We start from the raw sequence: 25,385 nt of genomic DNA, 5'->3' as shown, positions 1-25,385 counted from the left end.
ATCAACAGTGAAGATCCATCATTAGAATGAAACAAGTCACATGGCGGTCACATGACAACATCTTAGCCAGGTCCATCAGCCACTACATGGACCTTTGGACCTTTAATACTCTTTTGTAGTTGGATCTCCCTTTCAAATAAGCACAAATAAGCAGCATAAACAACAACCACACAAAGGTGTGACAAAATCAAGATTGATGGAAAAAAAGATTGACAAAATCAAAGAAAAGCATATGTTACTTTTTGAGCCTTAGTTGGTTCAGTATAACCTGTTAGTGCATTTATTTAAGCTTATTAAGCACAAATAGAGGAGAGACCTTTTTGTGACTTTGTAATTTATTTTAAAAATCACTTATTATGTGCACCAATAGTCAGTGTCTCATTAGAGTTTTTTTCTCCTAAGTACTCCACTAAATAACAAAGGACACTGGAAAATTGAATTGTACTTCTTTTTTTCTTTTTTTTCTCACACCGTCCACTGGTAAATTCATTCAATTTTCTTTTCCAACTTTTTCCCTCTACTTCACGCTGACTGTAGGGTAAAGAGATTAGTGACATTTTGGAGAAATGGATCAATAGTAACACTTGTCTTGCCACCAGGAACAGAGTCTTTCTGTGACACTGGCTTCTGTCTCTGTCTTTTAATCTTTTCCTCTCTGCGTCACAGTCACCCCTCCCTCTTAAATTAAGACTGAATACCAGCGAACAAGGGACAAGCAGACACACATGTACAACAAGATGCACACATACAACAAGACTGTTACAAAGCCTGTGCAGTTGCCTTGTTAAACTAAACCAGTGTAACTTCTGTTTCCATTCGTATTATTTTTCATTGAATTTTTGCTAGAAATCTATTGGAGAAAACAGCAACAGTATGTCCGTTATTGTGCTGCTTCCTCAAAACTATTTTTAGGTTCCCAGAATCAGTATATTTTTGCTCGCTCTGAAATTTGGTACATTCATGTCCCCCTCATATGTATTTGCTATCATTTAACTTGTCATCTATCTTGTTTTAGCTAAACACCTGCAAAAATTTCAAATGTTCAAACGTCAACATGCTAATATAGTTTGATGTTGTTCTGCTAAAGCAACAGTACATTGTGCAGACTTCTGATTTGAAAGATGCGTTACTTCCACCATCACGTTTGAAGTCTTTGAACAGAATTGATATCTTATGGGTATGTTAATTTTAAATTGTGTACATAAGGACACTGGGTTTTGTGTTAATTGCTTGACACCTTCATTTTATTTTCCGAATTTTTCTCACCATGCTTATGGCGGCTACTTCCTCGGTCTTCAGAACTGTTCCTCTGGAAGCCACTGAGAGCATGTACGTGAGAGAAACCCTGTGAATGTCCTGTTTTTGTGTATTTATAGTTGCTGTGGTGTTGTGACCAATAAATTGCCCCTCGCCCCTTGCACATTATGCCTGCTTATCATCAGCATAGTTAGCGTCATTATTGTGAGCATATTAGCATGTTGACATTAGCATTTTGCTCAAAGCACCACTGTGCCTCACAACAGCCTCACAGACCTGCTGATATGACTGTAGACTCTAGGTCTTGTTTTTGTCTGTCTCTAAAGGCTCTGGGAATGTCACGTTTTCGATTTTGCGACGCAGCAGACATGCAGCCGGTGTGAATACACATGCACTTTTCCACAGCATCAGTTCTCCAGCTTTGTGGAAGTGCAATGGTAAATTGCTGAAGTACCCTTGTAAGACAAGTTGATATTAATGGTCATGCATTTGTTCACGTTTATTTCTTAAAACTCACTCTTTCTGTCTAAGGTGACCAGAGGATTATGGCTAAAACTAAAATGCATGCAACACAAAATTTGATTTAAGACAACTCCCCTCCACAGTCCTTGAATTTACTTCACTCTTTACTCCAGTAGACACAAATGTAGCCTCTTTCACCTCTGCCTCTACTCCATCTGATTCATGTCTGGTGTTCACTATGCTGCATGATGCTGCTCATTCAGCCTTATTATATTCAATGAACAGAGCGTCTGTGTTGCCTTAGGGGTCCGGTTTTTATCCTTATGTTTACCATACCCCTCTCACTGCCGTCTGACCAATTATAGATTTTTTAAATTTTTTCATCCACACCTGTTCTGCCTCCCCCGCCTACCTGCTTTTAAATGATCCAGGGTTACAGCCTTCGCTCATTACAACAAGTCTCAAATAATGTAATATGTGTCTCCTTGGCCAAAAAATAATGAGCTTCATCCCCTCTGTCTATGGGCTTACATAGAGAAAGGGGGTGAAGATCATTATTTTAAGACAAATAACACCACCGGGCTGACTTTACTGTGATTATGGCTACTACAGTTGAGTGGTGAGGTGAGCTGAACTTAAATACCTACAATTATTATAAGGAAGTCCCTTGAGTCTCTTAATGCTTTTATGCATCATTTCCAAAGCATGAGTACAATCTGAAATATGCACTAGCGTATTAATGTGTAATGACTTCGAGTATATTATTTGAAGTGTATTTCTAAAGCGGTGCTTCCTTTCATACAGCACACTGCCAACACAGGGCCTCCATCCTGGAACTGAATCCAAATCAGAGGACTGAAACTTCTGTGAAGCCAAGGAGGAACAAGGGCAGTGTATGAAAATGAAAATTAAATGTATTAACATCAGCAAAATATCACTCACCACCATATCACTGTGTTTTGGAATTCAGGCAACATCATTATCAGAGCTGAGCAAGTAAAGCTGCATGTGCATTCATTCTCACGTTCTACATACATTGTACTTTATCTAAACCTATTACGACAGTAAATGTCAACCGTTCCAAAATATCTGTTAACAAGAGTCTACAGCCATTCCAGCAGCTCTGTGGGGCCGAACTCAAAGGGTCTATTTGTAAGTTTTCTCTGCTGCCTATCGTGGTCTCCTGCCGGGAACGGGTGGTGGCTGTCGCTTGACAACAGCTTTGACCATCATTGCATGTAAAAGACAGGGGTTATAATGCGCCCTCTGATCAAGGCTATGTCTTCAGAGCAGATTGGAGGCTACAGCGAATCACTATCGAAAAGTGCCAGGGCTAGCTGGTTAGCATGCTAACTTCAGTTGAGGAAAAGATGTAAAAGAGACAAGAGTTAACATTGGTTTGATGCTGATCTTGCAATGCTTCTGGTAAGGAAATAGCTAATAATACTACACCTGGCTATGTAGCAATAACAAAACTTACAAATAGCTCCTATAAGCACAGTGGTGCTTTGAGATGAATGCTAATGTTAGCATGGTGACATGCTCAGGACGACAACATGCAGATGTTAAGCAGTTATATTTTATACCATGTTCACCATCCTAATTTACTATCTTCACATGCTAACATTTGCTAATTAGCAACAAACAGCGCAGCACTGAGGCTGATGGGAATCTCATTAGTTCTGGCCATAAACCATTTGACAAACTGAAATATTGACCCAATGATGGCAACAGAGGACATGACGGGGGCTCTCAGAAGTCATTGGGACTTTCTCCTGACATGTTTTAGGTTCCCTGAAAAGATAGGTAATTTGGTACTAATTATAAGAACATGGAGACAGTGTTCAACTGGTTCATCAATAACCTACATTATCTTTCAGTCAGTGCACAGGAGACGTGGAGAACATACAAACATGAAAGTTGTCACCAAGCAAGCAATCATAAATCAACTCTGGGAATCAACAAATGCATCCAAAATTACCGAAACCAACCCACAGACCAGTCAACTAAAGTGTTATCCACTGTTTTCCTCTTTCAAATAAATTTGGTGAGGGGCTTATTCACAACCTCTGTAGCTGTCTGACACTGAAATTGTTTTAGCAGTGCCAAAGCCCATACAAATGATGGCTCAAACCATGGAAAATAAGAGCCTGTGAAATGTTTCCACACTGGTTTTAGCATTCAACAATGGCGGTTGTGTGTGTGTCACTTGCCATAACAGCCATAATATGTCAACATGCATGCTTGTTGGTTTGTGTGGTCCAAACACCATAATGCATAAAAGCATTATAAAAAGAAGCTATACTTAAAATGCAATTCAATTACTTAAGAGCATTGAATGTCACAAATGAAATACCAACCATGTAGAGGAGTGGGTTCCTACACAGATCAGTAATTACATTTGCTAGAAAATGTAAGTAGAGATCTGGCCTGTTGACTGATGTAGTCTATGTATCATTGTAGTACTCCCTCTCTGTGTCATAACAACCAGCTGAAGATGCCCTTGTGAAAAAGGTACAAATCGATAGAGCTACCAAGGACACACAAAGTAATGCATTTATTCTACTGTATACTTCCACTAACTCTGCAATAATATATACCTCTCTGACTCTCTCTCCCTCCCTCATTGTGATTTGATCGCAGAAAGCCCACTGCATCCATCTCTGTCACACACTCTGACTGCCATGTTAATAGCCTAAACACACACACACACAAAGCATAGACACAAACACACAAAGAAGTACACAACAAAAACATTATCTGTCTTTCTTTTCCATTTCATACACTATCTCTCTTATTCACAGAGTCACACACACACACACACACACACACATACACACACACATACTCAGAACACACACAGACTGGAGGTTTAGACTGTGGAGTTCTGTATCCTGCTGTCTTGCCTTCCTGCTCACCAGAGAGACAGATCAGTATCTTAACAACTTTAAATTGCAGCTGGTTCTCAAAGGGCACATTTGGTGTGTGTGTGTGTGTGTGTGTGTGTGTGTGCATTGTTGAATGTGTATGTGCGTGTGGTAAAAGACAAATGATTTGAAGAAGAGGGCAAGGTGCCACTTGGCAAGAATTAGATGCTATTTTATACCTTCTATAGTTTACTCATAAACTTTCTGCCTTGTTTGCATTTACTTAAAACCAGTCTGTGCATTCTTTATAAAATTATCTGCAGAGGTGTTTCCAGTGTGCCTCCTTTCTTTTCTGCACTACTGGTTACTGATACCCGCACAGACACCCCCCAAAAAGTGCGATCATCCCACCCTACGTATGGACCTGACCTCTTTTAAATGCTCAGAAAAAAAAGTATCTTTTTATATTTTTGGGTTGGTCATTGGTTTTTACCAGTACGTATAACTGTGAATTGTCTGCACATAAATTGAATAAAATTGTATGTTAATAGATAATGAAATTGAAATGAGGCCTAGAACAGACCATTTTCAATCTGTCAAAAACTGCTGCATCAGTAAAGAGAGAAGTCATAATGTCACATCCAGGCTATTATCTGTTCCTCTACATTCTCAGTGTAATCTATCATGCAGCATTTCTTTCATCTGGCCTTTGAGTAAAACTGAGGTGTGTTCCTGAGGTTTACTTCCCATAGACTATGACAAATCAGCATCCACCACAGCAGTATCTATTAGAAATTCAGGGGCAACATTCATGGTGTGAGCAGCACAGCTTATGCTGCATTCGTGTGATGCATTCGTGAAGAGGAAAAACATCCTTTATTCTGATCTGGGATTATTCTGCCAGAAACTTGTTGATAATGTCTGTTGTTTTTTTTCCATCAAGTGGTGTCAGAAACACCTGAGTTCTCAGACTCAGAATCACAAGCTGGGGGCTGACTCTGTTCCCTCTTGGCTGGATCTGCTTGAGTTTTAAAGTGAGAGACTGCGTAGTCTTTGTGTTTAATTAACATTACAATTACAGGTTGGGTCACAGTAATATTAATGAGTTGGGTCTGGATGTGACTCAACTCATTTTGTGCATATATTGTGTATTATGTGTTATCATTATTATTATTAGAAATTACCTGTGCTCCTGATTTAGTTGTATGCAGAGCTGGTAATGACAATATCCAGATGGCAAAATGAAACGTCTGGCCCAACATATGCCTGCGTCTTGACTGACTCCGGTATTGACTGACAGCCCTTAGATTTTTTGTGTGTGTGCCAGAATTGGTCCAAATATGGAAGTGGAAGCTAACAGTCCTGTTGTATATGGGCCAGATTCAGGCCAGATTGGAGCTGTGGAACCCAGCGGATACTGGACCAGAAGCAAACAATCATGTGGCCCAAGTATGGGCCAGATTTATTTTCCTATCTGGGTAAAGGCTTTCTGGGTAAAGTTAGAGATAATTGTGGGTAAGAAGTTGGTTCCAGTGCTGTGATATGATGTGAACATGGCCTTATGTCATTTTAACTTGGTGTTTTCCTTACCTTCTGAAGTCATTTTTCCAATTTTTACTTATATTTTCAGCTGTCTAAAAACTTCTACAGTTCAGTGTTCAGTTCTCTCTGTTATTACAGACATGTCTGAACTAACCTGACCCCTGAACTCCATGGTGTCCATGGAGTCACCTCTTCTGGCCATGACATTTAGTCCACAAAGGTCTAGGGCTTATTGGAAATGATGTTCATTAAAGGCCATTAAAACACAGAATATTAAATCTTAAAACAACTAACCTTTTCTAAACATATTAAGTAACCCACACAACATACTGTTGACACAGGCTGTGTTTGAAGGCTGGATTTTAAGTTATTAGCACAGTTACAAACATCAGTGGGATTTGGTTTCACTTCTCCACTCTATTACAATCCAATAGTTCTGGGAATGAAGAATCATAATATCACCACCGGCATGAAATACAGGGCAAGATTGAGTAGAATGGAGAAACAGAAAAAGGCAATTGTCTGTAGATCCGTATTTACTCTGTAATAAGGCAATTTCACTGTTATGAAATGGAATATATAGGCCGCTTGTCATAGTACTTATGATAGGGATGAAAATTCACATAAGGATGTGCAGCCATCTGGAGCTCAGTGTGTGAGGCTGAGCTGAAGAAAGCAACGTTAATGGTTCAGGCAACAGCAGTGACCTGACAGCCGTGTGGTTAGCATGGTTACCATGGTGGCACAAAGGCCTTGAGCAGTGAGTGACTCCTGGCTGGCCAGATCATTTACTGCATGTCATTCACCTACTCTTTCCCCACGTTTCCTCTCTCTCGCTCAACTGCGACTGTCAAACAAAGGCATAAAAAGTATTTAAAAATTCAGGTAATAAAATTTAAATGATGGCAGTGTAACTTTTTTTACCTTTTGTCCTAAAAGAAAAACATCCCAGTATCAGACTGAGATGGATACACACCTTAAATAGCTGACTAACAAATGAGACATAGTGTACGTCTGTAGCTTCATGAACATTTTTTAAAATAGGTTTTCTGTCAGGAACCATGCACAAAAACATGACTAGCATAAAAAAAAAGAGGAGAGATGTTTTCTACCAGATTTAGCTTCAAGGTATTTTCTATCTGCACTCCTGGAGCAGGTAGACACAAACACTACAAAATACAATAAACAAGCACAATTGGATGATACCCTGGCCTTATATTTTTACTCTGGTGATGATGCAATCTTCTCTTCAGTTGAAACTACCTATTCTTCTTCTGCAGGTTTATTGACAACAGCTGCCAGCTGTGGGGCTGACACAATTATCTGGTTCGTGGGTTAGTAGAAGATTTTTATATTGAATTATTTTGAGCAGCATTGTAATTAAAATACTTTTCCAAAGCTTCTGTTGGCCTAGTGATGCATGCACTGCCAACGTAGACAGAACTATACATTCCTTCTAAATTTTCTTGTGATACCTCAAAGTCTAGACTTGACTTTCAAACTCCTCTGCACCTCCTGGCAGGAGGGTGGAGGGTGGAGGCTACAGTGTCTTCAGTTTCTGTTAGAGCTGGGGTACTGAGAGACGTGCAGTCTCTCTCTGTTGGCTCCTCCTCTTTTAAAGAAGCAGTGGGTTTCATTGGGCCAAAGTGAGCCAACGCTTTGCAGGCTGCTTTTAATTTATTGTGGCATAGAGAATATATCTGTCCCCATGGTTTCCTCTGCTAAATCAGATACTAAGTAGAAAACAAAAGTTAAATCAGTGACATAGCTAATGGTTAAATTGGCAGCAATGAAGATTGAGAGTAAATAATCGTTTATCCAAGGCTATTAGGTGGGAGGGTTTGACGGCTGTTATGAGAAAAAATGTTAAAGACACCCTCTGGTGAAAATCAAGTTTGTAAACTTGTTAATATATCCATATGGTGTTTTTAATATAATATAAAACATGAGCAAAGTAATCGGTCAACACCATGACTGGGTATTTCCACCTTGGGACTGCAGTGAACCAATAACAGTCTCGTAAAAACAGCTTCAGACAGCCAGGGATTCATACATCATACAACCGAAGGAACCAATTCCGTGAACTTGCAGAGACGGGAGGCGGGCAAAATAAACCTGAAACCTTGTCAGCACAGAGTGTTTATTAACATAAAAGATGTTAAATACGTTCACCTGCTCGTCACAAATTTTGCTGCACAACGGACTCCTCAACAAACCCCTCAGTCTGGGTCTGACTGAGGCTCAAACATGTCTCTGAGTCTCTTTATCTCTCGACTGTAATACTCTCTGCTCTTTCACCTGTCAAGCTAGCTCAAGCAGTGGTGGTAGGTGGGGTCTGATCCAGAATTTCTCAGTGAGGAATTGAGTGTAGATCTGCCTCCAGCCCCAATTTTCCATTTTCTGTCTCTTTTTAGAGGGAAAATCATGTTTAACAAAATAGTTTGCTTTTATATCTTTGATAATTACACACAGTTAGCCAATGTCATTGTATTTTCTTGTCGTTTTTACCAGTGATAATAAACATTATTCTTTGCCCCCATACATTCCAGTCTTTTAGCAGAGGAGGTGCATAGTTTTTGAGTCTTCACACCTCATGTGTGACTGGAGTGACATGTTCAAATTGCAGAACATATTCCCACACAACCACACACCTTATGAACAAGGCTTGATTATATGGTTAACAGAATTTATTGCAGTCCAACATCCATATCAACAAAAACTCACACACATACTTAATATACAGCTCTATCAATGCACACACATGCATGCAAAAACCTATTTGTCATTATGGCAGCTTATATTTCACGCAGCCACACATGGACCTGTCAGAGGGAATTAAGTAGAGCCTCTCAAACAAACACAAAGCACGGACACAAACAGACACACACTCAGTAGCTCAGGTATTAAGGAGTATTTACTGTAGCGCAGCTCGCCAATGTGGATGTCCATTAGAGCAGAGAATGGATCCTTTCACAGTATAAGTCATAGTAATGAACTCCTGCAGAACTCCCCGCAGTCCCATACATCAACGCACTGAACTACATTTCAACGCTCTGAGACAAAGTGTTGCTGTAAAAGCTAGTGTGTCTCGGTAAAGGAATGTTTTGGTGAATTTTAAGTGCTATCTACAATCTAATTAAATGTGGTAAGAACATCTCTGTATGGTATATTTCACAGTAATAACAGTTTGACACTCAAGGTCCAAAGCATCAGCAGCACTGCAATCTGCAATTTACCGTAAGTGTAAGTAACCATATTGTATGTCTTTAAGGTGCTGTATGATTTTCCATGATTTGTAGCCTAGTCTGCACTTAAACTGGAGACCAGCTAAACTAGAGACTATACAGTGTCACTGCATCAGCACTTTGGTATAGTATTAGTTAAATGACATGCTAAGTCATCTTTTTACAAAGTTACAAAGACCTGCCATTTCTTTGGTTAAGCAATGTAGGCTGGTTAATGCAAACCACATGGTTAAGCTTAGGGAATGATTATGGTCATAGGTAAAAGAAACTAACTTTGAGTTTAGGCATGAGATGGGTCTCAAACTGTGGTCTCTGCTGCCAGTGTCAGTAATATTGAACACCTTGCATCAAGCTGAAACTTCCTACCTAAGATGATATAAGAACACCACTGGCACAATACTTCTGCCTTGGCCACATTTAAAGATCTGTCATTCCCCTCGTTGTGAGAGGCCCTTGTCAGAACAGCATAACTATATTGGAGGTTGCTTGTTCAAATGAGCATTGCAGTTGTTTTTGGTCTCCATGTGTAGCAATGCAGCAGTATATCATTATAAACTGAATATCTTCACACTTGGTCAAAAAGATTCAAGATGTCATTGGTTTTGGGAAGTTGTGACTGGCTACTGTGTAATGTGTGATTGATTAATTGAAAAAAAAAATTGTCAGATTAATTGAGAAGAAAAATAATAATTACTTACAACCCAAATCCAGTATTTCATGCTAATTAAATTATTCATTTCTTTTTTTTATTATTATTTTAGTTTATCCACAAATTCCAGAAACATTCTGGAAAGGCTAGAAAAAGTTCAGTTTCCTCCCAAAAACAGCCAGCATGCCCAAATTTCAACCACTTTAACAGACCACGATAAATATTTAGAATCTGTATTGAATCTTTTGAGGCCACCTAATGTTACCATCACAAAAAATGGAAAGGTGCAGTTTCCTGGTAGAAATTTAAGGTTCGGTGCTTTTCCCAAACACCTTACAACAATAATGGCACTACCACATAGATACAGCCAGATACTCTACAGGACATCATTTATTTCTGACTGACACATAATTACAGTGTTTTTTGAAACATAATGATACATAAACTACTCTCTGCAATTTGTAGCAAAGGTCATCAGAGTACTCCACGATGCACCATTCACAGGCATTCTTCAGCAGTGTTTTTCTCCTCTCTTCTTTAAGAAATTAGTCAAAATATACATACAATGAAAGGTCAAATCCAACACCTCTGCTTCTGTGATAGCTTTTAGTCTGCAAACGTAAGAGGAAATTGTACAAAATTATAAGACACATAATCTGAACACAATGGCCCTGTGCCGTGTTGCTCTGAATGTCACCACTTCATTAATTTCCTTCAAGATTCCACAGTCAGGCTGTAATCTTCCCCTTCGCATTAAAAATCATTAAGAGTTAATACCTGCTAATTGATTAGCTTGGTAATGAGCTGGAAGGAAGGAACTTGCTGGATCAGACCGGAGGGACGGAAAAAAGGTTGGACGAAGGTAGAGGGGGAAGAAACTGTTCATCAAGTGTAGTTAAATCAGTGCTGTTTCCCCACAGTGACTCTGACACACTAATATGTGTAATTCTAACTGTCAAACCTGTGTTTTCCATGTTGAAGGTCAAAAAGAAACAAGCAGGCAGACAACCATTACAGTAAGATACAGAGTAGCTGTCTGAGAAATGAAGAAACGGTGTAACAGAACATGTACAGGGCTTTTTCTGGAGGAAACGTTGGCTTTGACAGAACTGTGCAGCGAAGAGGGAGAGATTTTGTAGTGGAAATTGTCTCTTTTGCTAATCCCATTTCATGCTAGCTCAATCCTGCTCTCTGGAATATTCTGAAATGTACACAAAGCACCAGATGAGGGAAGGGAGGGAGGGAGGGGAAGGTGGACAGAGGAAATCATGGAGGTAAAAAAAAAAAAGAGCAGGGTCAGACTCAAAAATTGGAAACAGACAGGGACAGAAGTGGGAATAGTGCTGCAGCAGTCCATATCAAAGCGTGGATTGGACATGGTTGGCGCAGTCTTAACCCCTGTGTTTCCAATGGGAGTGAGACAATGAGTTTAAGCCTCTCTTACACTTAACATCACTCCCTGATGCCGTGGTGTCTCTGCAGTGGAAGTCTTATAATCTTCTGCAACCTCCAGCGGAGGTTCTAACAATGGTAGCAGCCTCCCACCCTGTGTTTATCCTGCATTAGTATTCAAGTGGTGGCCATGTTCGAACCCCTCTGGGCTGCTGTGTTGGGTGGCAGGGTGGCCTACAGATGACAGGGGTGCACCCTGCCAAACTGGCCTGAAGAAAGGTAGTGTACAGTTTTAGGGCTGGGGGAGGCTGCCATGGGGCTGACCTTGACTTCTGACCCCTCAGTGGAAAACCTTCCCATCCAGAAGTGGTTGCAAAGTGAGAAGAGTTTTTTTTTTTTTTTGTGGGTGGTTTCAGAAGTAATATCCTTTGTAAAGCCCTTGATTAAAAGTCAAAGATACAAATTGTGTAAATAAAACTAAAACTATGAGGAGGAGCTACACATAACAATCAGCAACTTCACTGAATTCATTTCAGATGAATTCTTCAACATAGCATTGTTTTCATTTTCTAACAAAAAGAACAAAGTGAATTTGCTACAACTCATACAAAGATATAAACTTTATAGGAAATAAATATGGACAGAAATACGTTCAGTGACTCTGGATCACTTAGATGTATCCATGTGGACTGCTGATGATGTCACAGATTGTGTGGTCCACATGCCAAAGTAAGATGGTCCATGATATAAGACCATCAGATCACCCATCCCTGCCTCTCCATACTGTCAGTGAGGATATCCCTCCATAGAGTGACTACAGATCCCATCGTAGCCCAAATCCACTGTAAGATAATCGGGGGCCAAATCCATTCATGATGCATTTTTGCACAGAACAAGAACTGTGAATTTTGTCCCTCACGTCTGAGAGTGTATCTGTGCTGTGATGGGGTCTCTTTACAGCTAGTGTGACCAGGAGGAATGATTATAGCAAATCCAAACTTCAAAAGTCAGATTTTAAAAGCAATCAAGGAATTATCCTTAATGTGATACATGTCTGTGTGTTTTTTTGAGTATATTGTATTTGGGTACTAGGTTCAACTCAAAGTAGAGCAATCAGAAGCATCATATTGCTTTATTAGCATACAATCCATGTCACATGCTATCCCACAACACACAAACACAAAGACACACAACCCCTTTACCCCATTATCCCTTCACACACAAACCTCATTATCACACTGTAAATGTCTTCTCTGGTGTCCAGGCGTTATCTTCACCTCCACGTGGACGACTCCCAGGTAATTATACATTTCAGTGTCTCTCTCTCTCTCTCTCTCTCTCTCTCTCTCACACACACACACACACACACACACACGCATGCACACACACTATTATTTACCCACCTGTCCTCCATGTGCAGGTGTCCTGTAACTACACCTCAGAAGGCTGCACAAATCAGAGATGGTAACCTAGTTCATGTTCAGATGTTTACCACACACACACACACACACACACACACACAAGTTTTAATGGGTTTAAAACTGAGCTACGCCTCTGAGCACATATGTAAGTAAATAAACATACAAGCACACACACATGTGTAGGTACCAGGAGGAAGCGACAGCTGTGAATCTTTTGAGAGGGGGCCGGCCCACAAACATTTATAATAAATTACAACACTTCTAGCTCTTCCTATGGGCTGCTCTGATGTTTGCAGTTTTCATCACCTGGTTAAATACAGCACAGCTGTACAGACAACGTACTGAAGTCAGTGAAGTAAACATGTTGAGCGATCATTTAGGTCAAAAAAAAAAAACGAGTGCCTGTAATTACTGGCCTGTGGAAACACTTGGTCATACCTTAATAAGAAGTGGCATTAGACTGGAAGGAGAAAATGGTCTCATTGGTTTAAGGAAGGAAGGACAGGACACCTCCTGTTAACTAACTGAACTGCCTAGACAGCAAGATTTAATCCTCCTGCACCAGGGACACACAGACACACACATACACACATCCAGAGGCTCTCTGTCCACCTGCCCATCATGCTATATGGAGGATCAGCAAGGAAGTGCAGACTCATCACATTATAGATGCTACACAGCAATGATCTGCAATCAACATTTGAGTGAATGTGATGCAGGGCCGTGAGGACACGAGCCTCCTCAGGCCACAGCTGCACTGACTGTTAAAGGCAGAATATCTACATCAATAGCAAATATTCAATATAGTTTCTTCAAATTTGAGGCATTTTAGACAAACACTGTTAAATGTTTGCTAAAGTGTTCTAATAACATCTTCTTCTTTTTAAATCTGTTTTAATGGATAATTCAGGATACTTTTTTCAAATGTTACCATCAGTCTGTTCACAGCAGGGTCAGTATGGGCTGTCATGAGGGTCAAAAAGATTTTGATCTTGTAAACTAATTTTAAAGTTTTCTTGTCGTAAATCAACCTTTGTAAACCAGTGAAATATATCCGCAGGAGAAATTCAAGTTCGTGCAAGTGTGGAAAAGATTTGTACTTGAAAGGGGGAAAAAAAAGTGTGTGAATAAAATCTGTGAACAAACAATATCAGCAGTCAGCTTATGCAGACGCACTGGAAAAGAGGCTTAGGTGAACATCTGTGAACAGGTACAGAGCGGAAAACTGTGTGTAAAACTCACAGGGTTCCCACACAGTGCGACACTGAAGATACAAGTGTGAGTTTTGACCCCTTATTTTACACCGGAAACTGATGACAATGACCGTCCAATCACAAAGCGGAGTCAAACTGGCCAGTCAGAGGGCAGATAGGTCCACTGCCAGGCAGGTGTAGTGGATATTTTATATATGTATATATATATATATATATATATATATATATATATAGACTGCAGCGTATCATCCACTCTGCTGAGAAGGTGATTGGCTGCAATCTTCCGTCCCTCCAGGACCTGTACGCCTCAAGGACTCTGAGGCGTGCAGGGAAGATTGTAGCTGACTCCTCCCACCCTGGACACAAACTCTTTGAGACACTCCCCTCTGGCAGGAGGCTGCGGTCCTTCAGGACCAAAACCTCTCGCCACAAAAATAGCTTCTTCCCATCTGCTATTAGCCTCATCAACAAGGCTAGAGAGCCCCACTGTTGCTGATCAATTGCACCAATCACCAGAAAAAATTCCTTGTATGTGAAAACATACTTGGCAATAAAACTGATTCTGATTCTGATTCTGATATGGTATGGTATGGTAATGTGGTGGTGTTATGAGGGTATAGTATGTATTATTTTCGGTCTCCCCCAGGAGGGTTTGTTGAATGTTTACCATTGTCATGAAATATAATTAAACCAACCAAAATACTTTTGCTTTTCTCCACATGCACACACTTGAATTTCTCATGCAGATGTGTTTTACAGGTTGACAAAGGCTGATTTACGACTGAAAACGTATTATTTGTGAACATCTAAAATAAGCTCTGAATCTTTTTGACCCTAATTTGAGCCCATAGGCCAGAGACAGGTACACCATGTTTCCTGAAAAGCAGAACACACACAATATATAAAATGTGTAATAACTTATCATGAGCAGTTGTCAGTGTATCATATTTATATAACAAAATTCATTGTAATTTAGAGAAGGTTACTGATGGCTGCTGCTTCTTTTTTCCTTCCTGACATGTAGACAGGGTGGTGTTCAGAATGTGATTTTCAGAGTGAAAGCCCAGTTGTTTTCTGTAGCTGCTCATGGGGTTTTTATCCTACAGTAGCCAATGCTTGTGCTTTGATAGTCACTAACTATCTAACCAGCAACACATTGTTACAGTAAGGATAATGTAAATAGGTTGTCACAGTATCATGTTGACAAAAATACACCAGTTGGATATGGAAGGAATTTGTGCTGGCATGCTGCTCTATAAGTTGTTTGATTAGTATTGACTTGGTAAAAATTTCCAGGCTAAAGTTCCATGGTTAATTTCTAGGATCAGTCTATTTGCTAAACTAATTTCAAGCTACTTTGGTTGAACCTCAACAATCTCCACGCTGTCTCCCTCAGGTGCTGTGACATCTCACTAGATGGAGTGGATAAACATGCCGAAGCTTTCAGATGTGGCTTGCTGTAATTTGCCTTGTGAACTTCTGAACACAAGAGTGTCAGAGAATAATCAGCCTCTAGCCACACTCGTCTCACACTCCACAGTGTACCACACACACACACAAAAAAAGGATTTCTGTCCACAAACACCCATGCGCACCCTTGTAATTCCAACAGGAGTCCTCACCCCTTTGCAGTATCTCAGCCACTGTTATCTCTGTATCCACATGTTCTCTGTCCCTCTCTCTCTAGGATCATTGGCTGCCTGTCAAACGATACCAGACGCGGGGATCACACAAACACAAACATACACTCACAGACTGGCACCAGAGATTGCTGGACTTTCTGTTAATCTGCAGCACTCCGGTCCGTTCACACACTGTCAGTCCATGTGGTCAGGTGGCGGCTGATGCTGTGAGTGGACTGGGTGGACGGTGAATAGGTAGGTGGGTGCAGCTGTCAGTCAGTCAGTGTAGAGAGCGGCTGGCTGTTGACTGAGTGAAAACAGGGCAGTAAATACTGTACAGTGTAAGGGACTGACTGCCTGGGTAAGTGACTGTCTCACCTGGAGACTGGTGGAATAATGAAGCTTGAAGACAAGAAGATTAAAGGTCTCCTGTGAATGCTCTTCTGATTTATTTGTTTCATTTTGTAAAGTTATGTTTAGATTCACTAAAACCAAAAGAATGAGCTGAAAGAAGTTAAAATGCTCTGTGGAGGAAACTGCAGAGTTTTCATATCACTTGTAACCACCGAACCTATTGTTCATATTGTTTTACACTCACAGCCAATGTCAGCTGGAAATGGTTCCAGCCCCCCGCAACCCTGTAAGGATAAGCAGTACAAATAATGGAATGGTGGATGAATGAATGCATGATACTGATACTGTACTTATTACTGGACTTGTTCTTATGATTACTGTCAACCACCTACTTTTGGGGCTGGGTAATAACAACATAACAGAGGGCTTCTGAAAAAAGATCATAAAGTTCTTAATTTTACAAAATGAAATAAGAGGTGTAGCTTGACTTTCCATTTTTCTTCTTTATGGTTAACTCCAGCAGTCTCACCCATTTTTATTATAAACAACCGCAACACATCTGAACAACTGAACAGCTTCAATACCACCATTGCTGTTTCTTCACCTCTTCTATCCAGCTTTATGTCTCCGATGTCTTCTCTCAACATGTGTGTGTTTCACTTACTGACTCAAGAGGCAATGATTGGCTGAGTAGCGTCACCTGACCATTGTGTTGATGGCTAAAAAATCGGGAATCTGGAAATTCAAAAAGGAATAATTCTCAATAATTTACAGGTTATATACCTGGGTCCAAATAGCAGTCTGCTTGTTTGGGACCTCTGCCTTATACCTCTTCTAAGTTATTACATTTTAACTCTTTGATTAGCATGAAGCAATGCATTTACACTGAGTGAAATATTCAAACCAAACAGGTTGTTTTTTGTGGATTTGAATAATTTTTAGATACACTGAACAACGACTCCCTTGTCATGTATTGCACACTAATTATTTTGGCTTTATTTGGCCAGATTTTGAGAAATCAGCAGGCCTGTTGAGCAATAGTAATTCTGGTGAAACGTTTCTCTAACTCTGATTTTTTAAATGGTTCCAGCTCCAAAAACAGAAATGTATTCTCCTCCACTGCAACGGTGGTGACACCAAAGGAAATCTTCTCCTTCTCCTGGTTCCTCTTGAGGTACACAAGAAAAACTTTATTGACAATGATCTGTTTAAAGTCAGTTGACAGTAATATCAGACTTCCACCTGGGCTTTGTAACACATTCCTTCACATCCATGGCATGTTTTAGCATGTCAGAAAAGTGCCTGAGTGTGTTTTTGAATACAAACACTTAAAGTTGTCAGCAGCAGCTTTCACCAGTGGAGCTGAGTTGGAAGAGACAGCGAGTGACAATGTCATCTCAATCTCTGTTTGTTCATCCAATCAAGAAACACGAGGCAGCCATCTCATCCATGTGGGAACAACACAATACGGACGCTAAAGCCTGTGTGTGAATGTGTCCAGTGTCGAGTGTCTTGGCTGCGTTGTGTGCGATGACCATGCCAATAAACCGGATGGGGAAAACAGAAATAGCTCAGATCAGGAAAGGCTTTGATATGATGAACTTGTGGCAGAAACATCATAGAATGCACACACACACACACACACACACACACACACACACACAGACATACACAGATACAAACCAGATCACAGGCCAAAAGAGACCAAAATGGCATTTTTGGTTCAAGCGTTGATTCTCAAATGTGCCAGTACTTTGTTTATGATTTTTCTGCTCAAACAATTCATATTAGACCAAACTATGAAGAAAATCATCTGCCAAACCTGACAATGGGGTGAAAGACACTAACAAATGAAGGTGAAACTGTTCGATTTGAAGCTACACTCTTGTCCTTGCTGATGAACGATAACACAACATAACTTACAAACTGTCACTTTAAAACCCTTGAAAACTTTTTTAACATTACATATTGCATTACCAAATAAGTAAAGCTAAAGCAAGGCCTTATCACTGGCATAATACATCCAGATCTCTGACCAAACTGTGGTGGTTCAGTTGCATTGTGGGTGATGTAGGTGCCAGGTTTTGACAAAGAAGATGCATGAAATAAAAAATAAATAAAAAAATAAAAATTAAAAAAAGACGCTGGTTCTGCTTCATTGATTTCTTTTCCTTTTCTTTCAACTGTCTGTTTTTTTCTCACAGTTGACTGACAACTGTTATCACACTTTAATTCAAATGTTGCTCAGCTCTGATTGGTGCAATGAAGGAGACGGGTGACATCCAGTCTCAAACCAGGGAGAAAAGCTCACACAAAAACTGAGATGCACTGAGACGCTGAGATGGCCTTCTGGACCTTTGAAAAGCTGCAACATATGTATGTGATTTGTTTCTCGCGTGATTTATTGACTTAGGAATTTTTTCCATTCTGTCTCATTTTTGGTTGTTTTGCTTTGCTTTCTCAAATTGTAACCTCACCACAACCCCAATCAAGACAGCACCTCAGTATAACAGCTTGTTAGAATCTGGACCCAAACGCAGACACAGGCACAATGTGGTAGGGGACAGTGAATTTGTTGTGGCATTAAGGGAAATGATTACAATGGTGGAGACAGGAGGGTGGCTGAGGATAGAGAGGACAGGCAGGCAGATGAGGGAGTGAGCTTGCTGAGGCAGAGGGGAAGCAGGCTGGTGGATGAATGAGCTGACTGGTAGGCTGAGGCACCGCACATGGTGAGGGTGAATGAGGAGACACGATGGGAGGAAGGCGCAGGGACTCCTGAACGCAGGAGAACACAGTTAGTCAAGGGCAACACTGAAAATAACCCCTACTAATGTAGCGTTGAGTTTTTTTGGTTTTTTTTTACTTTCCGGGTGGTTTTTATGCCTTTACTTGACAGGGGAAATTGAGAGACAGAGAAAATAGAGATGCTGTAAAGGCTCCAACTGGCTGGGAGATGAGCTGGGTGTGCACCCTTACCACTCAGCCGTTGGGAAGCTGCAGCAGCCATGAGTTGATGGGAGACAGGTGTGGGGGTCAAAAAAGGTTCCAGGTGAGAGAGAGAGAGAGACACACCCACGCCAAATACACACACACACACACACGTACACACACACACACACAGGGAAAGACAAGAAAAAACTGGAGTCACAGCTGTGACACTGAACAATTAGCTTTCTGGCGAATGTCGCTTTTTTTCATGCCAGTTTGGATGAGTTGTGTGAATTGTCCTTCCTGCAGTGTATTTCTGTCACATACACATGAGAAAAAAATGACACTCAACTGTCAGGACCTGTTCCACCTTACATTACATTGCTTTTTTTTTTTTAGCAGCAACTGCTATATACAACTCTCTCTCTTCACTTTACACTGCGCAGCGAGCAGCGAGGTCACCTCAGGTAAGAACATTCCCCTTTTTTATGGTTTTGACCATCAACATCATTATCTTTATATTACATGTATGTAACATGTATATTATGTATTTTACTGCGTCAGAGTTGAAGTCGATGCTGCCAGCTTGCAGAGGGCAGCTTCTTTATGAAAGACTTTCCCTCTTCAAACCTGGTGAGTATAACATTGGACTCGTGATGTGAGACAGTGAGTGAGGACTGGAAACACGAAGCAACCAGAACCACAGTCCAACACTTCTTGATGTTGATGGTGGCTCATGTCACCATGTGCACAACACTGGCACGGAGTTTGCAGAGCCCTTTGAAAACTATATACATGTACAGTGGGGTCCAAAAGAATGGGAAAGTGGTCTCAGGATGCAAACCATCCCAGAAACTTAACATGATGCTTTAAAATTCACAGTCGTCATTTTTTTAGTGGCTTTCAGAAGACATCATGTTTCGGGTTAAGGCAGTTCTATCGATTCATTTTGTCCCCTTGAGGACAGCAGAACAAGCTCTAAAGACAACACTGACACATTTTTGCAATCAAGCATAAAAATAAATAAATAAAAAAGTTTCATAATGTGTATAAAAAATGTTGATTGTACTAAGGTTTGGTAAGGATTCGGTTTAACCACAAATGATATGCAAAGGTCAGTGGCAGAGTTCATGTGTCCTTCAAATATCCAGTGAGAGAGAAGAGCCAGACATGTAAATCTGAATTTTTTTCATAGAGCAATTGCTGAGTAGAGGAGATTGTGTGATTCAGAGGGTATGAGCTCTATCAGGTGAGAGCAGATGGAGTGATATCAGTTCTTGAAATAGTGGCAAAAAAATTGCTATGCATAAATTTGGGAGAAAAAAAAGGGGACAGATAGTCAAGTGGTGTGATAAAGTCAGACACAGAGATACACACAAAGTCACAAATCACTGGCTGGAAAGACTGAAATATAACGGAGAATAAAATGACTTGCAAATCGGGACACAAAACAACAGATGATGAGACCGAGAGGAAAAACAGTTGATGGAGCAAAGAACTGTTTCCATCTATCTAACTGGGGCGTTTTCACGCCAAAACTTTCTCAACAAAGACGAGACGGACAAAGAGAGGGCATTATCTCCCCGAAACAAGAAACTTCATCGACACACTTCCACCTTTCTTGATAAAGACAGGCAGAGCTGCAGGGGAGACAGACAGACAGACAAAAGACAGAGGGAAAAGACAGGCCAAGGACGCTCACCACCAACAACAACAAGCAGAAACTTCCTCAGAGGTTCTGATGTCTGGGCCTGTTTATCGAGGCACCACAGGGGCAGCATGAGAAGAACAGATACTTACGGAGACAAGCCTCTTCTCATCTCTTTTGACTCTGTGCACCTGCTTGACCTCTCTCTCTCTGATACTCCTCTCCACCGTGCTCTCCCATCCTCTCACTGCCCTTGTGTAGTTCTCTCCTGCTTTGCCTCTGTGTCTCTGTATAATGTCCCTCTCTCTGACAGCCATTCATTTTGAAGCTATAATTTGTTATATGTCCACATTAAAATGTCTATGAATGAATGATGTAATATATATTTTTTGAGTTTAGGTCTTACCATAGATGGCATATACAAATGGATGTACACCCCAGGATGAAAGGTGAAGCCAATGCTGAAGACTCCACTGGCTGCAAAAAGAAGTTAGATTGTACTGAAGTCTATGGGAAAATGTCTCTATTTCTCACTTAATTTATTACCTCAGTACAAGTTTTCCTTATGAGTTTATGTCTCAATCTCTAGTTTCAAGTCTTCTTCAATACAACATGATGTTCATTTTTTTTAATTATGGTCCCATTTAGAGGAAAATAGATAATGAATCATTAGGGCGGGGCTACCGTGTGATTGACAGACTGTACCACACACGGTGACCTGCCTGACAATCAGGATACAGAGCAGGTCAGACCCACCCCTCGCTCCTCCTCAGCTCCACCTTCTCCTCCAAATATGGTTTCTTCTGGTTTCAAAAAAAACAAGATGGCGACGGCCAAATTGAAAACTCACGGCTTCAAAATGGCAGTTCACAAACCAGTGGGTGATGTCATGGTGGGTTTCCACTCGGTCCTTACATTTTCCCAAATGTTTCCAGCAATTCTAAAACCTAAAGAAATCTATGATTTTAATCCCATTCCCTGTGCATGTGCGTTAACATTGTGGTTGCCTGCCAGAAGCATCAAAATGTACTTTTACCTAGTTTTAAGCCACATTTTTAAATGACTCTTTTTTACACCGTCAACTATATATTTAACCAGATAAAGAATTTCAATCATTGAACATCTGGATCTTAAGTTATCAGAGAAAAAAGCCAAGCAAATGTTTAACAGCTCAGCTCCCAGCTGCTCCAAGACGTCATGTGTCCGCCAAAGAGCATCAGTGCATCACTGATATATAAAATGAAAATGCTTTATTCAGTGTTTTTACTGGTTATAATCACCTGGTCTGTTTGTGTTGGAGAGGAGGAGACCTGCGTTTAAAACGAACGACTGACACTGAAGGGATCCAAAGCGGGAGAAGCTGACAATGATCGTGACGACAACAAAACTCCCATGATCCCATGTTACTCCACAACATCACCAAGCGCTGTCTTCTGTTTCTGTTTGATTGAGAGACCCCACTGGCAAACAGTCTGTTGTTTGCACAATACACAAATGAAATACACATTTTGAACACTTCAGCTTTCAGACAGAAGTTCCCTGTTGCTTTTCCCGTCCGCAGAGCTACTGTTCCACTCCAGTTCCACTTTCCATTAACACCCGGGCCAGTCAGAATATGCTGAGTTAATGCTGCACCATATCTCTACAGCGAACAGTCCTGATGGCAGCGCACGTTTGAATGATCTCTGGGGGTTCTGACAGGGCTGTGCAAAGAGGAGCAGGTGCTCACAGTTAAAAGGGGACACATGGAACAAGATTTTAAAAGACCAACATTACTCACAGCATAACCTCTTTAATCATAGTTATTCATATTCAAACATTGAATTCAATAAACCACCTTCAGTCCGGCCTCTGTCTCTGTCTCCTCATCTGAAGCATCACTTGACTCCATCTGGTATCAAGCAGCATTATTCTGTTCTTTTATGAACCATAAATAGCTCCTCTCACAGCTAATCAATAATAATAAACCCACTATAAGTCAATTACAGAACTAATACATTTTGATAATGTTTATTGTTGTTGTTGTATTTCTTTTAAATAAATTCTTCTGGAAATCAACCAACAAAGTGAAGTGTAGTATATAAGTGTGATTTTTAGAAGACAGGCTTTCTGTTGTCTCCAGCTGGGGACAGCGGATTTTGTGGATTTCTTTGTTTTCTTGCTTGATCTTAACCCTCCTTACATTTTCCAGTACTTCAAGCTTCTCTTCTGCTTCTCTCCATCTTCTTTTCTTCCTTCTCCATCCCTTCATTGGTGAAAAAGAAATAAAAACCCCACATTGCGGAGAAGAAAAGAGGCCACCAGGGAAATGTGTTGAAGCCCTGCTTAAAAGCACAGGGGACACAGCCTTATTTGAAGACAGACAAAGAGGGGGAAAGGTTCAAGATGGAAGAAAACACATAGACACACACATACAGTCCAAAATATACATACGCCTGTAGCTTCTGTTAGTAAGCTCTTGTGAGTGTGTGTGCTCACAGGTGTGTGCATCTATGACAAGGACTTGAAATGAAGTGAGGGAATGATTGACTGAAATGGTATGAGATAAAAGGCAAAACACACACACACACACACACACACACACACACACACACACACACACACAGAGATACAGACAAGACAATAACAAGTGAGTGTCATTTGTGACTCTTTGGGGAGATGCTGTAATGTGTTTTTCCGCTCACCTTCCACTCATCTTTTTATCTCCCACTATCTTTTTTTTTTCTTCTAGTTGAGTCTGACTGTGGCCCCAGAGTGGATATGAAACCGTCAGCCACTTGTTATGGTCCCATGCACCTTTTGATCAGCTGTCACACACACACACACACACACAAACACACACACACACACACACTCACCCACTCACACACAAGCACAGTACGCACATCTGCACATTCATCTCCCACTGTCTTCCACATTAAATGCAACCATCACAACCAGAGCCAATGATCCATCTCCTTTTAAATACACACACATACACTCAACATACATGCACGTCAAACACTCTCTCCTCTCACACACACACACACACACTACATTTATGTTGGGGTGGTGAATTTATCCCGTTCCTGCAAGTAAGGTGGAGTATATGGGGTGTTGTGTGGGATTGGGTGGGTCCCAGTGGTATAAAAGTATAACACTGGTTGCACTGGTCATCTCCCATTAACATTACCTGATCAAATGATAAAGGGACATGGACAAGAAAGGATAACAAAGAACATAATTTATGTTATAATAAACACGGAAAATGTGACCAGGAGCAGTAGATCAAATTTGACATGCTGTTGTATGAGGTAACTTATCTGTAGTCAGTGTGTTAGCTGTAGTCAGTTTGGATCAGCGTGCTGTGGCACAGAAGCTGAGTGATGTACGGCTGTGAAGGGGGCCACCAAAAAAAAAAAAAGAAAAAAAAAAGAAAAATAGACTACAGTTTGTGAACCACTGAACGCTGTTTTCCTACAAACAAGTGCACCTATGGCACGCACTGTATTACTCCACAGATCAGCTGTTTGAATTAGAAAGAGCTAAGCACAGGTGCGCTTGTGTGTAGGAATATGGTCGCTCACCGGTTGTAAAAATGTAGTTCCAAAGAAAGAAAAGGTCCTGTTTGACAGAAGATAAACTTCAACACTTCAATGCTTAAACTGACATTAGATTCTGTGGGCATGTTTTTAAGTGGCAATTTGTATTTATTTATTTTTTGCTGTCCACATCCACAGCAGTTCATCACTCAGCTTCTGTGCCGGTGCTGCTGCTGCTGCTTCTCGAAACTGGCAGCGCGTGGCTGACTATAGATAAATACCTCACACAACCCCACACGAAATCATCTGAACTATCACTTTAATGATCTGAAAATATCAATGACCTTCTGATCTGGGATCAGAATCTCTTAAAGTACTTTATGTGCCCGTAAATGGCCTCTGCTGCTTCATTTGGTCTTCCCTTTGCTTTCTACTTCAACCTCTCCTACGCTCTTCCACTCGAAGCCTGGCGACCTGACCTGTTTCTCCAATTCATTCATTCATTCATCTTTCCATGCGGGTTCTTCTTCAGTATCAAAGGGGCAGCATGTGAGCGTCAGGTGTTTTCCTCTCAGCACCTCTCCTCTGCTGTCCTCCTCTGGCTCTCTGCTCTGTGGGAGTGGTACTGCCAACACTGTGCAGGACGGAGAACAAAGCTTTGGTTTTTCAAATAACATCTTTGCCATCTGCTACAAGTGCTGCTGAAGACCTCCTCTCCACGTGTCTCTTATTAGTGGGAAATGTTGTGCTGGAGTAGTTTGCTGCAAAAAAAAAAAAAAAAAAAAAATTACCCCAGCAGATGCTCAAAAGCAGCGTTATTCTCAGTATTAAACATTTGTATCTAGCCCATCATGCATTACATTAACCATCAAAATATGGTTGAGTCTGCACAGTTCTCATTCCTGGCTCACAAGGAATGATTTGTGAAGGTTATTTCTATCTATCTATCTATCTATTTACCTATCTATCTATCTATCTATCTATCTATCTATCTATCTATCTATCTATCTATCTATCTATCTATCTATCCATCTATCCCCTGGGCAAAGATCACCAAATTCCTCTTTGTTGACATACCCATATGTCTTCTTCTTCTTTAAATTTACTTGTTTTTATATTTATTTATTTATGTATTGATTCATTTACCTATGTATTTGTCATTCTAATTGGACCATACAATTTCCCAGTTGTTGAGTCTGTTTCAAATGTGAATGTGTGGAGATTTGAACACACTACGGATTTGTTAAATAATAATAAGAC

At 40.6% G+C, this 25,385-nt stretch overlaps 1 long non-coding RNA gene across 1 annotated transcript; it reads left to right on the top strand.

The window, feature by feature from the left end:
* Positions 1-19,373: 19,373 nt before the first annotated feature.
* Positions 19,374-20,948, top strand: LOC139637920 (uncharacterized). Its single transcript, XR_011694722.1, has 3 exons — positions 19,374-19,423; positions 19,521-19,589; positions 20,587-20,948. It is a non-coding gene; the product is annotated as an uncharacterized lncRNA (long non-coding RNA).
* The last annotated feature ends 4,437 nt before the right edge of the window (positions 20,949-25,385 follow it).

This window comes from Trachinotus anak, unplaced genomic scaffold (assembly GCF_046630095.1).
Source record: "Trachinotus anak isolate AG129_WGS33_773 ecotype Australia unplaced genomic scaffold, CSIRO_AGI_Tana_v1 ptg000021l, whole genome shotgun sequence".
Taxonomy (NCBI): domain Eukaryota; kingdom Metazoa; phylum Chordata; class Actinopteri; order Carangiformes; family Carangidae; genus Trachinotus; species Trachinotus anak.
The sequence above is the reverse complement of the archived record's forward strand: the minus strand, read 5'-3'. Positions and strand labels throughout refer to the sequence as shown.